Below are 20,380 nucleotides of genomic sequence, written 5' to 3' on the forward strand. Positions count from 1 at the left end.
AAATGCGATCTGCGATGAGGTTATGCCATGTTAAATGTAGATCACACTTGGGACGTGACAAGACATACCACAAAGTAAAAGAAAGGTACGAATATGAAATATGTATCCTTATATTTGTGGATTAATTGAAGAGACAAAATATGCATTGTACATCTTTCCAGAAAAGAAATTTAATTTTGCAAAAATATCCGAATTTGACTTGTATACGTTATTGAAGCATCCATCAACAGTGTTTAAAATAAAAATCAAATGTTCATCTTGAATGCAACAATAGAGCCAAAAATAAGAATCTATGGGTCGATAAATTGCCTTTTCAAACAGTCAATAATATCAGAGGCATAATTCTGTCCCTGTTTTGTTGGTATTAGTACTCACAATAATTTATATGGCCTTCATCCTAACTGGTCTTTCGTCCAGAACATGAATGAAATATTTGCCACTGGACATTAAGCAACCAACATTCAATCAATCCTGGTTGGTCTCTTTAACAAGACATTCATAGTTTATTTGTTATTAATTTGTTCTTGTTATGGATATGTATGAAATATTTGCCACTGCATGAATATTATGCATCCAGCACCTTACTTAATTCTAGTTTTACTCAATGGAATTATTATTTACCATAAATGGTTTAAATTTTGTAGGGATTTCTGGAACTTAATAGCTAAAGATATCGGAAACCTTCCAAAGTACTGTGAGGAGTGTCAAAGAAGCAATAAGAAAACAAAGACGTCTGTCTCAGAAATGCCACCAATTCCAGAAGGACTTTGGGAGATAATTGGAATTGATTTGTTTGGCAGTTTCTAAATTCAAAGAAAAACCAATATCAGCCAAATGTTATCGGCAAGTTATTATTTAAATATAAATAAGTGGTTTTTTTTCCTTATGGTTGAATTTCGTATTAAAAATTGAAACATAGGTATAAATTGAGATTTGAGGCGGAGTCCAACATGTATTTATCTTTCTCTAATTTTTTGTCATTTTTTTCTTTTCTGCACCATTGTATAAAAAAATAATCAACAGTTCTTTATTGGTTAAAATCTAGTTATGACGTCGAAATTTTTTGCTTTCCTCTGAATGTCCTTTTATGACGGCATGAAAAAAGGCGACCATGTCTGATGACGTCACATAGAAAGAACACATCTCTTTGCAGATCATTCGAAAAGAAATACGTTTGCCTGCATATTGTTTGAAAATCATTAGAGAAACAGATTCTGTAACCAAAACTCGTGTTATACTTGTCTCGAGTGGAGAAATATCGTATCACACTCGATGCAGTGGTAAATCTATATATATCTTATGAGTGTTAAATCTCTCTATCATTACTGATTACTCAAATAAATAAATCACAACCGTGTTTTTTCTCTTGTAAACAATGCCTCTCTTTAGACACTCAATAAACGTAGTCTGTTAATTTATAATTTTGGACATCTACCTTTGACTATTGTCCAATATCATAAATATTATAAATACATGGATAAATTAAGCATCTGTAATAATAAAATATTGATTGATTGATTGATTGTTGGTTGCTTTACGCCGCATTAGCACAAAAAGGCTATATCGCGGCGAGAGCTAATTCGAATATTTGTACAATTTAAAGCATATTTTTAAAATAAGACAAAAGGTCCTTCAATACACTAAAATTCTTGACTAAAGCAAATTGATTATATACAAATAAAAATCAACAGTAAAATAACGTGATAAAAATTAAAATCGATTTTAATGTTATAACATTTTTATATTTTATAATAAATTCCAATTTCTTTTAAAAAAGCAACAATATTTGTAAATGGAACATTATTAAATAAATCATACATATTATTGACATTGAAATGCTTCTTACGAATATCAGCAAAGTCAATACAATTAATTAAAACATGTTTAATAGTATACTTGCAGTTGCAAGGAACACATTGTGGTTCATCTTCATTTTTTAAAAGATACTCGTGTGTTATTCTAGTATGACCAATACGACATCTAGTAATAACACACTGATCTTTTCTGCACATAATATTATCAAAAGGTTTGCCTAAATTAGGTTTAATTTCATGCAATTTATTATCGTCTGTTTTTTCGTTTTCATTTTCGGTTTGGGAAGTTCCCATGGAGGACATTTGCAAGTTTGAACTTGAGCAACAGATTTTAAATAATAAAATAATGATCAATGTTGGACCATTTGGACCTTATGAATCATCAGTTAAAAAGATATAACCGTGACGTTAGAGTCAACATATCAACATGAATTAGCCATGTAATTCCTCTGAATTCAGTATTGTTGTAATTTTTACTTTTGGGACATTAATGTGAATGAATTTAATTTCTTTTGACATCTAACAATTTGTGTTATATTGGTCCCTGATCACCTTAAAGTGGACGAATTATAAAACAAACCACAAAATTAAAAATGTAAATAAAATGGTAGATTGGCATATCAAATAACCTAGTTTATTTTAACCTATAATGGTTTAATTTTTAAATTGTTATTTGGATGGAGAGTTGTCTCATTGGCACTCACACCACATCTTCCTATATCTAGTTAATTTAATTTTGATCAATAAGAACAGTGTTACCACAGAAATATACAGAGCCAACAGCATTTGGAAATCGAAGACAGCAATTAACTAGCCTTCAAAATATGAATTTGCCCCATTTATTGACTTTATGTTTTTATTGTAACGTCAAATTATGTTTTATATTGCTATTGTTCAATTGATGAATATGAGGTATCGCTTGTTGATGCTTTGAACTATAAAAGTAGATTTGACAAGACTTTCGAACAAACTATGTTGTAAACTATCAATATACCTATTTCAGATATTTTTATAGATTATTGGTATCAATATGTTGTTATCAAGAAGGGTAATTGTGTTGCTCAATTCCACAAAGACTGTTATATAATTCATTAGTCAGCACAAGTTAGAGATAAACAAATTTGTGACAATATATATCATAAAGAAAATTTAATTATGTATTTAGGGATACATGGCAGATGCTACATTAGTTTATGGGTATGTGATGGTCAAGTATTGGATACACAAGATTAGATATTAAACAATAATCGTATACATCTGTTCATAACGTCTATAATTCGGAATTTTATCAGTAGTGGTCGTGACATCAAAGATAATTGGATAATCAGTAATTACAACAGAAACTATAAAACCTAGGTTAACAATTTGATTGATTGATTGATTGTTGGTTGCTTTACGCCGCATTAGCACAAAAAGGCTATATCGCGGCGAGAGCTAATTCGACTATTTTTACAATTTAAAGCATATTTTTAAAATAAGACAAAAGGTCCTTCAATATACTAAAATTCTTGACTAAAGCAAATTGAGTATATACAAATAAAAATCAACAGTAAAATAACGTGATAAAAATTAAAATCGATTTAAATATAATAACAATTTTATATTCTATAATAAATTCCAATTTCTTTTAAAAAAGCAACAATATTTGTAAATGGAACATTATTAAATAAATCATACATATTATTGACATTGAAATGCTTCTTACGAATATCAGCAAAGTCAATACAATTAATTAAAACATGTTTAATAGTATACTTGCAGTTGCAAGGAACACATTGTGGTTCATCTTCATTTTTTAAAAGATACTCGTGTGTTATTCTAGTATGACCAATACGGCATCTAGTAATAACACACTGATCTTTTCTGCACATAATATTATTAAAAGGTTTGCCTAAATTAGGTTTAATTTCATGCAATTTATTATCAACTTTTTTACTCCATTTATTTTTCAATATATTAAAAACATATTCCCTAATATTAGATTTAAAATCAGTATATGGTATATCACAGTTCGATAGAGGGTCACCCAGGGCATTCTTTGCCTCAAGGTCTACAGCTGTGTTTCCAAGGATTCCAACATGACTCGGAACCCATAGAAATATTATTTCTTTCAGAAGAATTTTTAAATTCCTCATTACATATAAAATTTTCAGGATTGTTGGGTTTTTAATTTTAGTATTTCGTATAGCTTGTAAACATGAAAGTGAATCCGAACATATAATAAATTTGGATTTATCTTAAGAAGCAATAAATTTCAAAGCCAAATTTATTGCTTCTGCTTCAGCAGTAAAGATGGATGCATCAGATGGCAAACGGAGAGTTGCAGCTCTGTCCCTGAAGACAGCAGCAGATGCAACTCTATCACCATCTTTTGATCCATCAGTATAGACAGTTGAAAAATCTAGATAATCGGCTTTAATTTCAGCATAGTGTTGCTGAATTAAAAGAGGATTTGTTTTATTTTTATTGTGTTCACGGAGATCAAATATCATTTTTGGTTTGGGAAGTTCCCATGGAGGACATTTGCAAGTTTAAACTTGAGCAACAGATTTTAAATCAAAAGAAGCTAAATGTGGTTTTAAACGTAAACCTAACGGAGGAATTTTATTTTCATGTTTTGCAAAAATATCTTCATAATCGGATTAAAAACACAGCTGTAGGCAGGATTATCTGAATGGGCTTTTAGTTTGACAGCATATTGAAGTCGAAGCTTCAAACGTCTGTCAGTGAGTGAGTGCTCATCAGCCTCTACATACAGACTCTCAACTGGTGAGGTTTTAAATGCGCCAAGACAGAGACGCAAACCTTGGTGATGCACAGCATCGAGAATCTGTATGTAGGACTTCCTTGCAGAGCCATACACTATAGAACCATAATCTAGTTTAGATCTAACAAGAGATCTATATAAATTGAGTAAAATGTTGCGATCAGCACCCCAGTCAGTGCTGCCAACAACTTTTAAAATATCTAAAGCTTTTAAACATCTCGCTTTTAACATTTTGATATGGGGTAGAAAGGTTAACTTTTTATCGAAAAGTAAACCAAGAAATTTGGTTTCATCAACCATTTTAACAATTTGTGTTCAATTCGAACACTTATTGTATTCTAGCTTTTCCTGTTGCTGATTCCGGCCTATCTACCAATTGATTGTGAGTTTGTTTCCCCCTTATTGTGACATACGTCAATACTTTAGCAAGGATTATAAAACACAATAACAATTGTCACAATAGAATGGTGCAGGATTTTTAAAGCGACAAGAAAACCAGGAAAAACGCCTCTAAATTACAGTAAAGAGGCAGAACACCATAAGCTAGATACAGCGTTTCATCAATTAAACATTTTGCCAGAAGAGGAGCAATTCGTACTTAAACACCGTTTCGAAAATAGAATTCCTGAACGTGAGGACACCACAATACCGTTCGTCCAAGATCCGTGGACTCTTCCTCCTCAATACAGTGACCAACCAAGTGAACCAGTTCCTGATCATAACCCGTTCATACCTTCAAGTGTCTCAACTCCAATCAGGCAATTACAACCAACACGGTTGGTTTGACCCAAAATTCCACAAGCCTTTCTAACGCATTCTACAGGGACATCAACACCTGGACCAGTACAACAACCGTATCCCGGAACGCCATTACCGATAAATAAACTTTCATTGCCTACTTTACAGACGCCGTCCCATTTTTCTTCAAACACGACCCCAGCAGCCATAGCAATTGTAACCGCAGCCACTACAGTGCCATCTGCATCTTCATCTTCAATACCAGTATCAACGACCTCTGCACCACCACCAGCAATAACAACATTCACCACTTCAGCAGCTTTTTCAGCAGGTAGGACATCGATACCACCTATGAACATTTTTAACATGTCTTCGTCTTTAAAGATTCAAAAATTCAAGGGTGATAATTCTCAAAACCCTGAAACTTGGCTGAACACTTTTAAACAATATTGTTCTTTTTATGATTTAACTAAGTAAAAGAGTGCAGAGTCATTCCACTTCCATTTGGAAGACCATGCTAGAATTTGGTATGACACAGTTTCGGCCACAAAAAAATCTAATTTTGATGAATTGATCTCCGTTTTTAAAGAGAGATTTTATGACCAACAATATCTGTTGGATCTTACAATATTACAACCTAACAAAGGGAGGACTGAATCTGTACTTGATTATTTTTCTATATTGTTAAAATTGTCTACAAATAGAAATATATCTGATAATATATTGCTAGCTGTAGCCATGAATGGGCTAAGGTCTGATTTTAAAACAGTTGTCATGACAAAAGAACCCAAAAACATTGAAGAGTTACGACATGCCGCTGTTTTGGCAGAAAAAGCTATAAATTCAAATATAGGTTCCGTAACCTCAATTAATCAAACTGTTCTCGATGAAATTCATTCTTTCAAAGAGATTATTTAATCAATGTTATCAATTCAATAAACGGGTCATCCCCAAAAATTAATTTCAACAACCTTCTAATCTTGTTTATGTTAAATTACGAGTACTTTTGGACACAATTTCGGCATTGAATGACAATACATTTTTAAAAACTAAATACGCCAACAAATCACTACTCAGCTCTGAAATAAAGCACATAGTAGGGACAGGAGGAGCTACTTATCCAGTTAAAGGAAAGTTAAAATTGAATTTCAAAATAGGTGGTTTACTTCTTTCTCCAATATTTTACATTATACCAGCTTTAATAAGACATTTCATCATCGGGTTGTTGTCTCTTTAACACATTCCCCATTTCCATTCTCAATTTTATTACTTATTGGAACCAATTCAAACTTCCAAAAACAATTTTCTAATTGCTAAATGTTTGATTAAAAACAAAACCAACAAAGCCTCTATACAAATTATAAATCCCACAAACGAAATAATAAAACTGTGCCCTGGTTTTATTATAGCTTCTATTAATGATGTTAACACTACCAGTATATTGTCATTTAAAAATAATCATTTGGAAAATAAATCAAACATCTTCCGCTCAATGTGATCTTCATTTTGATTTAACTGATTAACAAAAACAAAAATTAACTAAATGTTTTTGCAACTAGCCTAAAATAGTTGGACAAAAAGTTCCTTTTATTTTTGTTTGGACGTCTTAACCAGATATGGAATGTTTGTTATTAAGCCAACTTTTCAGAAAAACATTATTCGAAGAAAATAATTTCATGTAGTTTATTACAATGAATGAAAACTCTCCATTTTGTTATAAAAAAAATATGCATCATTTTTTTTAATTTGAGGTTTCATATGACTTAGATGAAGCAGTACATATTAAATAGTTTTCTTTTGTTGCGGGTTGCTCTTTTACCTGTCCAGAGGAAAATCGAGATTTTACCAGTGTGTGTTGCCTTCTCTTATGATCAATTAGACAATATACGATATATCATTGGCAACAAAAATTTCAGGCAAAATCATCATATAATGGAAAGTATCCAAAGCACTTAACCAGTTTTGTTTGAATAAATATGTGCAGTACCTGACCTTCCACAATTTATGAGGAACATACTAAGTGCAGTAGTTGATATAACCACTAAAACTTTTATAAATGATGAACATGAAACATCATCTGAAGTTACACAGAATGTTCTGGCATATTTTCAAAATTTACCAAAGATCAGATGCAGGGGATTATATGTTATGGACAAGAAAATGGGTGAAAAAAGTTTGTTCAAAGAAAGGAAGTCGTCATCCATCTCTCCTTCCTGGGATTTTACAGTGTTCTGTCCACATATTTCAGATTTAACTATAACATTTAAACAAGATTGCAAATTACTGTATCTGTTGAATTCAATAGTACTATTATTATTATTACTTGGAATGTTCAATATTAATCAGATGGATAGGTTGGTGCAAAATGAAATGTGTATGCACTTTTTTGTGTAAATACTTGGATGGGTGAGAGCCTATTTTACTGTATATGTATTTTAGCACAATGAATGAAAACTATCCGCTCTGTTATAAAAAAAAACAAATGCATCTTTTTTTTTTAATTTGAGGTTTTATATGACTTACATGAAGCATTAATTTTAAAATATTTTTCCTATGGTGCAAGTTGCTCTCAGACTTGTTCAGAGGAATATAGAGATTTTACCAGTTTGTGTTGCCTTCCCTTATGATCAATTAGACAATATAAGATATATCTTTGGCAACAAAAATTTCAGGCAAAATCATCATATAATGAAAAGTATCCAAAGCACTATACTAGTTTTGTTTGAATTAGTATGTGCAGTACCTGACATTCCACAATTTATGAGGAACATACTTAGTGCAGTAGTTGATATAACCACTAAAACTTTTATCATTGATGAACATAAAACATCATCTGAAGTCACACAGAATGCTCTGGCATATTTTCAAAATTTACCAAAGATCAGATGCAGGGGATTATATGTTATGGACAAGAAAATGGATGAAAAAGTTTGTACAAAGAAAGGAAGCCGTCATCCATCTCTCCTTCCTGGGATTTATACAGTGTTCTGTCCACATGGTATGATTAATATAAATAATTAATTGAGATATAACTATAAAAAAGATTAAAAGAGTTTCAGCTAGCTGTATCTGTTGAATTCAATATTATTATTATTACTGGAAATGTTCAATATTTATCAGATGGATGTGTTGGTGCAAAATGAGATGTGCAAGCACTTTTTTGTGTAAAAACTTGGATGGGTGAGAACCTATTTTACCATAATGTTATCAATACTAAACACAACACTTGTAATTAAATGCAGAAAAAAGAAAAACATAGATTAATATGGCAAACAGCTTTTTGAAATCGAAGAAAATAATTATTACTATTCTTGAAAAAGTTGGACAATAGTGCTAAACAAGGGTGATACAGAAGATGTTGATAACAGTAAGCATTGACTGGGTACAGTCCCATTCAGATAATTTTTTAAATGAAATTTCAACATGCTACACCGAAGAGCAGAAGTTAATCAAAGAAAACAAATATATTGTATTTATATGCTTAATTGATTGATTGATTGATTGATTGGGGGTTTGATTTACGCCGCACACAAAAGCTGTATCACGGCGAGAGCTAATTCGAATATATTTACAATTAAAAGTATATTTTTAAAATCAGACAACATGTACATCTATAAACATAAATTATAGACTGAAGCAAATTGATAATTTCCGAATCAAATGGCATAAATAAAATCATAAAACACATCAAACGAATAGAAATTACAGTCATATTCCGGACTTGGTACACAACATGTAAAGATCCCTATAGCAGCTCTCATATAGATGTAGTTCGTCTGAGAGGGAAGAAAACAGCAGGCAGAACAAGCTACAGTACACAAATATCAACCCATTTGTTATAATAATTGTGGGAGGCCCGTTAATATATGGCGGAGGACCTTTCAAAACTAACACCAACCTTACAGCATGCCAGAAACTAAGACAGTGTTTCGACAATTCGAACCGGAATATTTACAATTGAACAATATTGTTGTTGTACCTTTCGGACTATTCAAATTTACATATGTTTTGAGTTAATGATTTATTTGTGACTTTATCAGAATACACAATAGACCACTTTCGAGTTCATCCGTCACCGGAAAAAAACTCGTCAATTATACGCGCCTTTATCATCGTCATTTGTGCGTTTAGGGGCGTCGTCACTTCCTTCCAATGTTGAGCGAGTGGTTGGAAAACTATAATTCTATATTGTACGAATTATTCGGCAAATTGAATTCTCAAAATTGACAATCAACACTGCTGTCATTAGGGAAATGTCAGTAAGTACCTACAGAGCAACCATTATTTCTAGTTTATCCTGCACAAAGACGCTTGATGAACGTAAATAGTGCAGGGATACAGGCGAGCCCCTCGATCTGGTAAATGACGCCATAAAGGCGTGTATAATTGACGAGTTTTTGCCGGTGACGGATGAACTTGAAAGTGGTCTATTGTACAATGATATCAACTATAGAAAGGAAATCAAAATCAAATAACATTATATGCATTATAATAAAAAAAACAAGAACTGTTATCAACATCAGTGACATTATTATTGTTAGTGTAGTTTAATGATAAACATATAGTTAGTGTAGTTTAATGATAAACATATAGTTTCATATAACTGTGAGTACATCAAAATAAAATAGAGAATGGGAATGTGTCAAAGAGACAACAACCCGACCAAATAAAAAACAATAGCAGAAGGTCACCAGCAGGTCTTCAATGTAGCGAGAAATTCCCGCACCCGGAGGCGTCCTTCAGCTGGCCCCTAAACAAATATATACTAGTTCAGTGACGATGAACGCCATACTAATTTCCAAATTGTACACAAGAAACTAATATAAAAATAATACAAGACTAACAAAGGCCAGAGGCTCCTGACTTGGGACAGGCGCAAAAATGCTTAAAAAAAGCTTATTTCTAAAGTCAGAAACAAAATGTTCATTTTCATTTCACAAATCGTATTGAGTTTATGTCTTAACATTTTAAGAAAAACTTTGGTAACAAAAAGACTGTCTTTATAAGTAATAAAATTATGTTTTCATAAAAGGTTGTACATTTTTTTTTCATTAAAATCATCCAACTTTTCAGAATGATGTTAATTAAAAATTTGTTTGTACAAAAAATGTATTTCAAACGCATGTCAATCTTAATATTTGCAATCAGTCGTCTTTAAGATTATGTTCACTTCATTAAGGGTTACATAAAATAAATAGCCTTTTTGGTAAGTTGGTCAAATTCTTGTTGTCGTTTACTGTTTCATAATCTTATACCGGTACAAAGTTATAATAATTTAATATATACATATACAGGCAAGCAACTTGGTTGCCGTGTACCAGAGTAACCCTTTTATTCGTAATTAGGTAAGCGATTTTTCTGATCTAGTGTTTACTTTCTCATAATGGCTGACCAAGACATAGGACAAGCGTTCAATAACCTAGCTTTCCAACTGCAAGGGTTATCAAACAAATTAGGGGCACAGGGGGGTTGGGGGTAATCAAATCATACCGAAATTTTCGGGGGATGCTTCAAAGTTAAGGACATGGATCAAACAAATTGAAAAATATATTGTTTTGGCAGGGTTGCCGACAATTATTCAGATAGCGAAAATATGTCAGTGTATTCCGTAAAATTAATGTAAAATCTGTATGTAAACAGAGCGGAAATAATGATCAGCAGATAATCGATATTTTCTCAGATATATCCCAATGTTTAAAAAGTATCTTAGTTAAAAAGTAAAGTCCATATTAACTATTTTGTTTTATATGTTCAGTAAGAAGATGGCTCCACTTGAAGATTTAGAAAGACTGGCTGAGGCCGAAATAATAAAAGGAAAAGTCAATTTAATCATTCATGAATTTTCCCACATAGCATATTCAGGATGTTAAGTAACATTGGCAGAAGAAGGATTAGAGCCTTCTATAATTAAAAGAATCTTCAAAACTTGGAATTTTAAAGCTAGGGTATTCCATGAGTCGAATATGTTAGGAGAAAACATGAAGGACTCTTTCGAAACTTTCCTACAAAACCTTGATATCAATGTGACTCCCTCTTATATTCGCGATCTTATCAAGGGTAGGGAAAGTGCCGCTAAAAGGCGTGGTGAAACATATTGATCCCTTTATTTCAAAGGTCCAAAAGAAAAATTGTGCATGCTTAGGGTTATTTCATGCTTGTAAAATTAGGGTGAGTAGATAGGATTTTTATTTAATGCTTTCACAAATTGTTTTTTTTATCACATATTGATATGGGTCTGTCTTCTGATACCACCTGTTAACAATTATGTAGTAAAGCTGGCAGAATCATCATTAATTGTGGTATTCTGTGCAATATTGCCATCATGAGGAATGAACCTGAAGTTGCAGAAGAAGAATTGATTGACAATCAATTTTAGATGCCACCCTATGTTTCAGTAACTAATATTTCTTCTCATTTACAAGGTTTAAATTTATAACAATATTTATTTTATTAATCAAAAATTAACTGTAATTATATGTTGTACTTTTTTTTGTTTTCAATTTATTTCAACTTTGAAATTATATTTTGTAAAACTATCATCTCATTACTTTAATAGGTGATATTTCTAGTTGATTTACTTCTCTGTGGCGTTCCCAGCCTTTCTACTGTGAGTCTTACCCCTCAATTGTGCTGTACAGCAATACAATTGGAAAAGTACTTAACATACGAAAAACATCCACACAATAGAATGGTGAGGACCCAATAAAACCATGTTACAAACAGGAAAGTCAAAAGGAAAAACACCGTTGAACTACCAACAGCGTGAAACAGATTCCGACCAATTAGACTTTTGCCAGGACCAAGAAAAAAACATTATATTTAACCAAAATAAAGATTTCCATTAAATTCAATTGAAAAAGTGTTCAACATACAAAAAACACCAACACAATAGAATGGTGAGGACCCAATAAAGACCATGTTCTCAACAGGGAAGTCAAAAGGAAAAACACCGTTGAACTATCAACAACGTGACACAGCCTTTGACCACCTAAACTTTTGCCAGGATCAAGACAAAATCGTCATCTTCAATCAAAATAAACATTTTCACTACAAAAATAGCGACGATACTACCATACCATTTGTAGAAGAGTCACCAAAATACAATTCATCGCCAGTTTTGTCAGTATTTAACCATCCCAATATTCCAGTCTGAGAGAAATCCACACTTCCGTCTGCGAGCCAGGTGAGCTAAAATTTGAATACAATTAAAGAATGTGAAATTTATGAGAAAACTTGGCGTACCTTACTCAAAGAACAAATATACATTTCAACATGCTTTTAATATACAGATGTTTACTTCATTATGATATGTTAAAGAAGTATTACAGAAATGTGACAAATTCCATCAGAAATATACCCAAATATTTTGAGGCAAGGGGAGAGTAAGCAGAACATAAATCGGAATAAGGAACAAGAGCCTGAATCGCTCACCTTAATTCTTTTGATTAAATCTCTCATCAATGATTATTTTGGCTTTTCAATTTATTTAAATGTTCTTTGGATCATCCTATTTTCTTCAAAAGTCAAAAAAAATAATCATTTTCTCCTATGTTCTATGTTCTATTTTAGCCATAGGAGCTATGTTTCTTGATATACAAGGAAATAAAATATAAAATGTATACTAGATACTCTGAAACTCATTTAGCCTAAGTTTGGCTGAAATTGATACAGCAGTTTCAAAGGAGAAAATTTTTTAAAGTAAGTCAACATGATGAACAAATTGTGAAAAAAGGGCAATAACTCCTTAAGGGGTCAATTGACAATTTTGGTCAATTGACTTATTTGTAGATCTTACTTTGCTGAACATTATTGCTGTATACAGTTTATCTCTATCTATAATAATATTCAAGATAATAAACAAAAACAGCAAAATTTCCTTAAAATTATCAATTCAGGGGCAGCAACCCAACAACAGGTTGAATGATTCATCTGAAAATTTCAGAGCAGATATATCTTGACCTGATAAACAATATAATCCCCATGTCAGATTTGCTCTAAATGCTTTGGTTTTTGAGTTGTAAGCCAAAAACTGCATTTGACCCCTTTTTTCTATTTTTAGCAATGGCAATCATGTTTGTTGATAGATCAAAACTTCGGATACAATTTACAAACTAGATACCCTCAGGAACATTCAGTTAAAATTTGAAAGTATTTGGCCCTAGTAGTTTCAGTTTCTCCAAAGACTATATATATTGAGAAAACCATGCTTATTTCATACTTGCAAATATTTTTAAATTAAGAAAATGGAATCTATAGTGTACAGGTTAAAATATCATAAGAAGAAATTTTAGACATGGTGATCTGCCACCAACCGTGTATAATATGCAGTTTAGTCGACACGAGTAAAACTGAAGTTTTAACCATGCTATCTTGCTTAGATAGATTGGAAGATTATGATATAGACTTGGCTTCATTATATCATACTTTGGTGCATTCAACTCCGAAACATGGGTTAATGTTTCTGTATTATACTAGAAGTGATATTTTAGTGTGGTTATTTGAATTAATCCAAGCAATGAGGGAGAAAAAGGATGGCGTAGGCAGGAAGATATTGGAGATGGTAATACTCACCATACAAGAAAGGTAACATTCAATTTTGTTTAAATTTTAAACAACTTCTACAAAGACAACATTTGCACTGGTCGTTTTATACGATCAGATCTTCTTAACCTCTGAGGTGGGATAGGTTGATTAACATTTTGATTAACATTTTGAATAACATTTTGTTGATTATTTTGTCCGTCTTGGTTATTGTGCTGAGGTTCTGGTTGATTATTTTGTCTGTTCCCGTTAATGCCACGAGCTATAGCTGGTATACGCCTTACAAGTTGGTTTAATTGAATGACAAATTCATTTTCTGGAAACAGTTGATGTAATATAAGCAGAGTCAGCAAAATCATGTACTGAAAGTAACCTGTAAGAATCAATATATTTGAAATTCAGAATAATGACTTCCACATGACTTAGAAAATGTTAGAATGCATATTCAAAAAATTAATTTCTAAAAATTAATCTATCTTAATGGCTTCAGACTTTAAAATGTATGTCGGATGAAAGTTCTCTTTTTCTATGCAATCAGATGTCTCCCACTGCTTTAATGTCACATTACAGTAAAAACACGTCACTCGATATCCATCCCCAGTGTAAAAGAATCCGTTCTTTATAAGGTCTTGTGGTTTTTGGGCAATCTGTTGTGGCCAATTCCCAAATGTTTGTTCCCTATCGATGTAATATATTTTTGTTGGGTGTACAGGTTTAAATTCGAACAAATTTGAGTAGTATGCATCTGCTTCTATATCCATGTGTGTGCAAATGAGGGTCTTACTATAACTAAATTAATGACATTCGCCTTTGCAAACTTTTCTATGATTTCGAAATACGTTGTCCAGTCTCCTCCGTCCACTCCACAACCAATGTGATCAGGTAATGCAACAAATTTAATGTGGAATTCCTTAAGTTGTTCTAAGCACTGCTTAAACCATATGATTCGATTCAACCGTATATCTGTGTAAGGTGGAATCTTTCTAACAATTTGATCTGTAGTGCCGAAATCCCACTGACTTAAAAAACAAACAATGTCTGGTTGTAATGGTTTAGGAGACTTAAAAAATCGAATAGAACCGGGTTCCCCTCTGTCTTCCAAAACGGCTAAGTTTGTGTGACTTTCAGCTCGTCGTTTTGAATATATATTTGCAGGGATACTTTGTTGCAATTGCCTTTGATAGACCCTGAGCATTTGAAAATAGACAATTAACTTGAAGTATTATAACATCAACATCTCTTATGGTAAGCAAATCATCAAAAACAAATTTGACACTCATTGTAATGAATGATAAACGGTATAATTAAAACTTAAATGACCTATCTGAAATACCACATTTCTTTCATATTTTAAAATGATGACACACATTCCTAAAATACCACATACTTTAAGTGACATCACACATTCCAAACATTTCATTGCACTATATTGCAACATCAATGCTCGAACTCCCATTACAACACAATTGTTACTCATGTTTAGAGTATATATATCTTAAATGTTTATAAATGCATGTTTTCATCTTACAATAAAAACTTGCTGTTAATTAAATGGTTTAAAACATTGATTAATAATATATTCAGATGAGAGGGGTGAAAGTTTTTTTATAAACTACATTTAGGGGGTCATTTAAATATACAAAATGACTGGGGTTCATTTTTCTTTTGTTCATTTCACAAAAAAAAAATTCCCTCAGCTGGTAAATAAAGACCGTTCCTTGAAAATAGAATTCAAAATTAGCGTTAAAGAGTACTTTTTATGTTTATATTTTTTTAATTTAAATCATTCGTTAAAGATATTTTTTTTTAAAACTAGTTATTTTTGAAAGTATGTCGAAACAATGAGCCGTTTACATGAAGGGATTCCATTGTAAACAAGCTTTAGGGCTTGCCTGGGTCATCCTTGATAAAATATCAGCAATTTTTTCCCTGCACTGGAGACTATATTCATAAATTTCCTGTTATATTTACATGTGTGTTAGTATTGTCTTCATGTATCGTTTATACTGCGTAATGTAACAATTAATATGCTTGATATTTTATAGCATAAAATAATATCATTACATTACTATTAGCATAAAACTTTCATGTTCAATTTGAGAGCGTGGGAAACATCAAATACGTTCAAGAAAAAATCCTGGTGTGATTTGACTAAAATTATTACCATATTATTGCGTGGAGTGCAAGATTCCAATAATACACATTTACCTACAACAACCGATGTCCGTTTCATCAGTTAAAACACGGCAAGCTTTTTAGAAAAGCTTTTACTTGTTATATTAACCTTGAGGAAATGATGCAAACAATTGTGAATTAAATCATTAACGTCGACATTCTGACACAATGTAAGATCTTAATATTCGATATAGCATGTGCCTGCTAATTTCCTCATGAGCTTTGGCAGCAACTAGGTCTGCTAATCACACATTTTAATCTACCAAAAATATCCTTTGTTGTTGACGTCACACAGGTATTCTTTGAAATAATTGTGTCATTTAATGTCGGTTTAGGATAACAAAAAGATTAAGAGAATAACAGATTATTTTAGTTTAGACAGGTTCATACTTAACATACAAGCATACAATTTGCATATATATATTTCTTATCCAATTAGAAGCATTTTGAATTAACAACACAAAGCCATAAAGGTAAATATGCATATGGTTTATCTTGAACCGTGAACATGCAAGTTTTTCTGTTAACAAATAATAGGTAAAAAAAACTTTAACATTTACGGTCGTTCATATCGTACCTATATTATATAAAATGTCATTCAATCAAATAACTTTAGATAACCATCATTCATTCATTCAACAGTCACGTCTCATTCATTACAGCTGAACGGACGTGCTGGGCCAGCTCTCCTGTACCCGCTATGAGGGTTTACAGTTAGATATCAACGACTTACTTCTTAAGATGACAGAAACCAATCCATGCCGTACAGATAGACGTAGTAGTTGGCGTACCCGCGTTAACATGCCTCCAAAACCATTGTATATTATGGGGAGTGTCATGCCGATTAACGTCCGAGGGCTGTATCCTAGGCTGTTGGGTGATACGACCTACATTTCACTGTCTCTCGGCTTTGGTCCTGATAATGCTTCCTGTCATCTTTTGAACTACGTCCGAGATCATCTAACAGTACTCCATCATCGAAGCTAGCGGGCTGCCAAGCTGACCAAACTGGCCCTGAAAGCAGCCGTTAGTGAAGAAGTAACACCAAATTAGTAAAAAACAAAATCAACTCAACAAAATCAAGATGGCGGCCTCCATTCGGCGTCCTTTGCTACCCGTTCCTGACCCACGGCACAAAATATTCAAACGCTCACCAATCGCCTTCGACCACTGAGCCGACCGTGCGAGGGCTGAAAAGCCAGTCAAGGTCGTTAAAAACTTCCATATATATATACTTTAGATAACAACATTCATGCAATCATTCAGTCACGTCTCAGTCATTACAGCTGAACGGCCGTGCTGGGCCAGCTCTCCTTTACCCGCTATCTTCGATGAGGGTTTACAGTTAGATATCAACGACTTACTTCTTAAGATAACAGAAACCAATCCATGCCGTACAGATAGACGTAGAAGTTGACGAACCCGCGTTTATAACATGCACTCCAAAACCATTGTATCATGGGGAGTGTTATGCCGATTAACGTCAGAGGGCTGTATCCTAGGCTGTTGGGTGATACGACCTACATTTCACTGCCTCACGGCTTTGGGCCTGATAAAGCTTCCTGTCATCTTTTGAACTACGTCCGAGATCATCTACCAGTACTCCATCATCGAGGTTAGCGGGCTGCCAAGCTGACCAAACTGGCCCTGAAAGCAGCCGTTGTGAAGAAGTAAAATCTAAAATAGTCAACAAACCAAAAACCAAGATGGCGGCCTCCATATTGCGACCTCCACTACTTGTTCCTGACCCACGGCAACAAAATATGATAAAGCTCACCAAACGTCTTCGGGCACCGAGCCGACCGTGCGAGGGCTGAAAAGCCAGTCAAGGCCGTTAACCACTTCCATATATATATATACTTTAGATATACGTGCGGTGAAATTTTCTGTAGTCACCTACCGTGCAAGGGAAGTTAAGTTATTCCATGTCGTTAAAAACTACCATTTGTAAATTACATAAGTGTTTCTCGGTAAATGTTTATATCTTTTATAGTACGGTTTTCATATGATTGTTTACTGAGATGAACCTTATTTATTTTCTTAAGATGTAATCCGCCACAACCAGAATTTTCAACAACGACTAAAACAACCACAATTATCTGAACAGCATCATATTAATGACTCAACCTTCAAAACAGGGTTTTAAAACAGTTACAATTGTCAATTCGTACCAAGTCAATGGTCAATTTGTTCCAACTGACTTCATTATTAACCAGACTAAACAATATGTTCAAACTCTTTATTATTGGATATTATTAGATTATTACATGGCATTTTTTTTTTATATCGCATGTATTATCAGCCCTCCCCAAGGGTGACTGGGGAATAGAAATATGGTCACTTGGTCTTCTTCCGATCGGCAGTAAAACGCTTGCCGAAGTGGGGCGTCCGTTTTGCTGTGCGGGATGTATCAAGTACGCAGTCACGTCCGGTCAGATTGGGGACGTTTAACCCGATGCCTCGTTTAAAGAGAGTGCCACGCTCTTTGCACGTCGAGAACCCTTGCAACAACTCTTTGAAGGGTCCGTAGGTGGCCGTTTGCAAGGCAAAATTTCTGTCCCTATCCAATATACCCTCATTTTCCAGTGGCAGTTCAAATTTCCCCGACCATCTTCCCAGATGGCCTCTATTATTTCAAGACCTACCTATCGTATTGTAACGTTTTCGCTCGGTGTTGCTATAGCGTTTTCGTTACCCTGAAGTGAAACTCTGACCCACTGACAAAACTAGACAATCCGCCAGACAAACTAATACTCGACAATAAATACTGTTTCAAATGACAGCTCCCTTGGCTTAACTCAGCCAATATGTATTTTTAAAGATGCGTTGTTTCAGAAGACAGAAATAACTAATTCGTTTCAAGTTAATGATTTAATGAATTGTTACTATGATCAGTTATATATATACTAGTATGTCATTCAGACAATTTCAATATTGTATATCTTTTTACATTAGATCAACACAATAAAAACACTTAAATAGTATGCAAGCTAGTGAGTACTCTGGTCAAGTTCTATATACACATGTATTTAATAAACAGTCTTATAAACAAGTAATTATAGAAATTTCTATAATTATATAAGTGATGCCGACTTCTCAAATGTATAAGTTGCGACTCCGGGTTTTACTGTACATTGTGAACATTCGACTTCGTAATATATATGTATAGAATCATTAATAATTGCAGTTTCTATACTGTTGGTATATCGAGTAAATAATACAAGAATAACTTAAACTGTTACTTTCTCTGAAGAAAAACTCTATTGACGTCTTATTAGAAGCGACCTTAAGACTCGAGACTGCGTCGGTGAGTCTGTATAAAATATGGAATATTTCTGATCTCTAATCTTTAGAGTCCCTTATAATATGTACTTAGTATTTATAAATCTATGATTTACATGAAGTAAAACTCTGACAAAATATTTCCTAACCTTTTAAAGTACAAGACTCAAATTGTAAGTTACAGTGCAGAAAGGATTTATTATTAGGCTTGTGATTGTAAGCAACCTTTTGCCACGGTAATCTGATCACGACTAACGCGTTCAATGGTAGTGCAGTATATATACAACAAAAAGACTTGAAAGACTTCATATTGACGTCAAAAGCGACTCGAAAGACTCTATTTCAACGTAATATTGTCGTTCACGACAGTGCACTTTGACGGTTTACGGTAAAGCGACTCAAGTAAACATGGCGGACGTTACAAGGAAAAAGAGAAACTCGGAGTCTCTAGAAATTTAACCAGGTTAACTAATTCCCTCAATATAAATATATATAGAGATTAAAACAACATAATACAATCATCAACAAATATACAAAGGTAGGTCCAGTATAAGGTTACTATGTATTTACACTGTACAAAAATAAATAGACAGGCGACTCAGTTTCAGGTGGGACTTGATGTTATTTTTATCTTTGCTCAAGTTACTGTTCATAATAAATATCCAAGATAACTTACTCTAATAAAAAGAAACATATTCAAAAAAAAAATTTAAGTATCCAATGCGGTTAAACGGAGATTTAACTTGAAATGGAACGGGGGAGGGGACACAAACTGTTGAACAACGAGGCCGAAATCCGTTACATTGCTCCCTTCTTTAAAAAATTGTCCGACCTCGGACAAGTTGATTTACTAAAATATTTTTTAAGGATTAATAAATATAATACCTTTATAATACACATTTCATCAAAATTGATTCAATAAATACAATTAATAAATGCATTTAATATACAACCATGTATAGTTTCAACACACAACACTCTAAACTGGAATGAAACATCTAAGTTCCATTAATATATGTTCGTAATAACCAATCCCTTCCCAAACTATCAAAAACTTTACCCA

Source organism: Mytilus trossulus, chromosome 5, assembly GCF_036588685.1.
Source record: "Mytilus trossulus isolate FHL-02 chromosome 5, PNRI_Mtr1.1.1.hap1, whole genome shotgun sequence".
In the NCBI taxonomy this organism is placed as follows: domain Eukaryota; kingdom Metazoa; phylum Mollusca; class Bivalvia; order Mytilida; family Mytilidae; genus Mytilus; species Mytilus trossulus.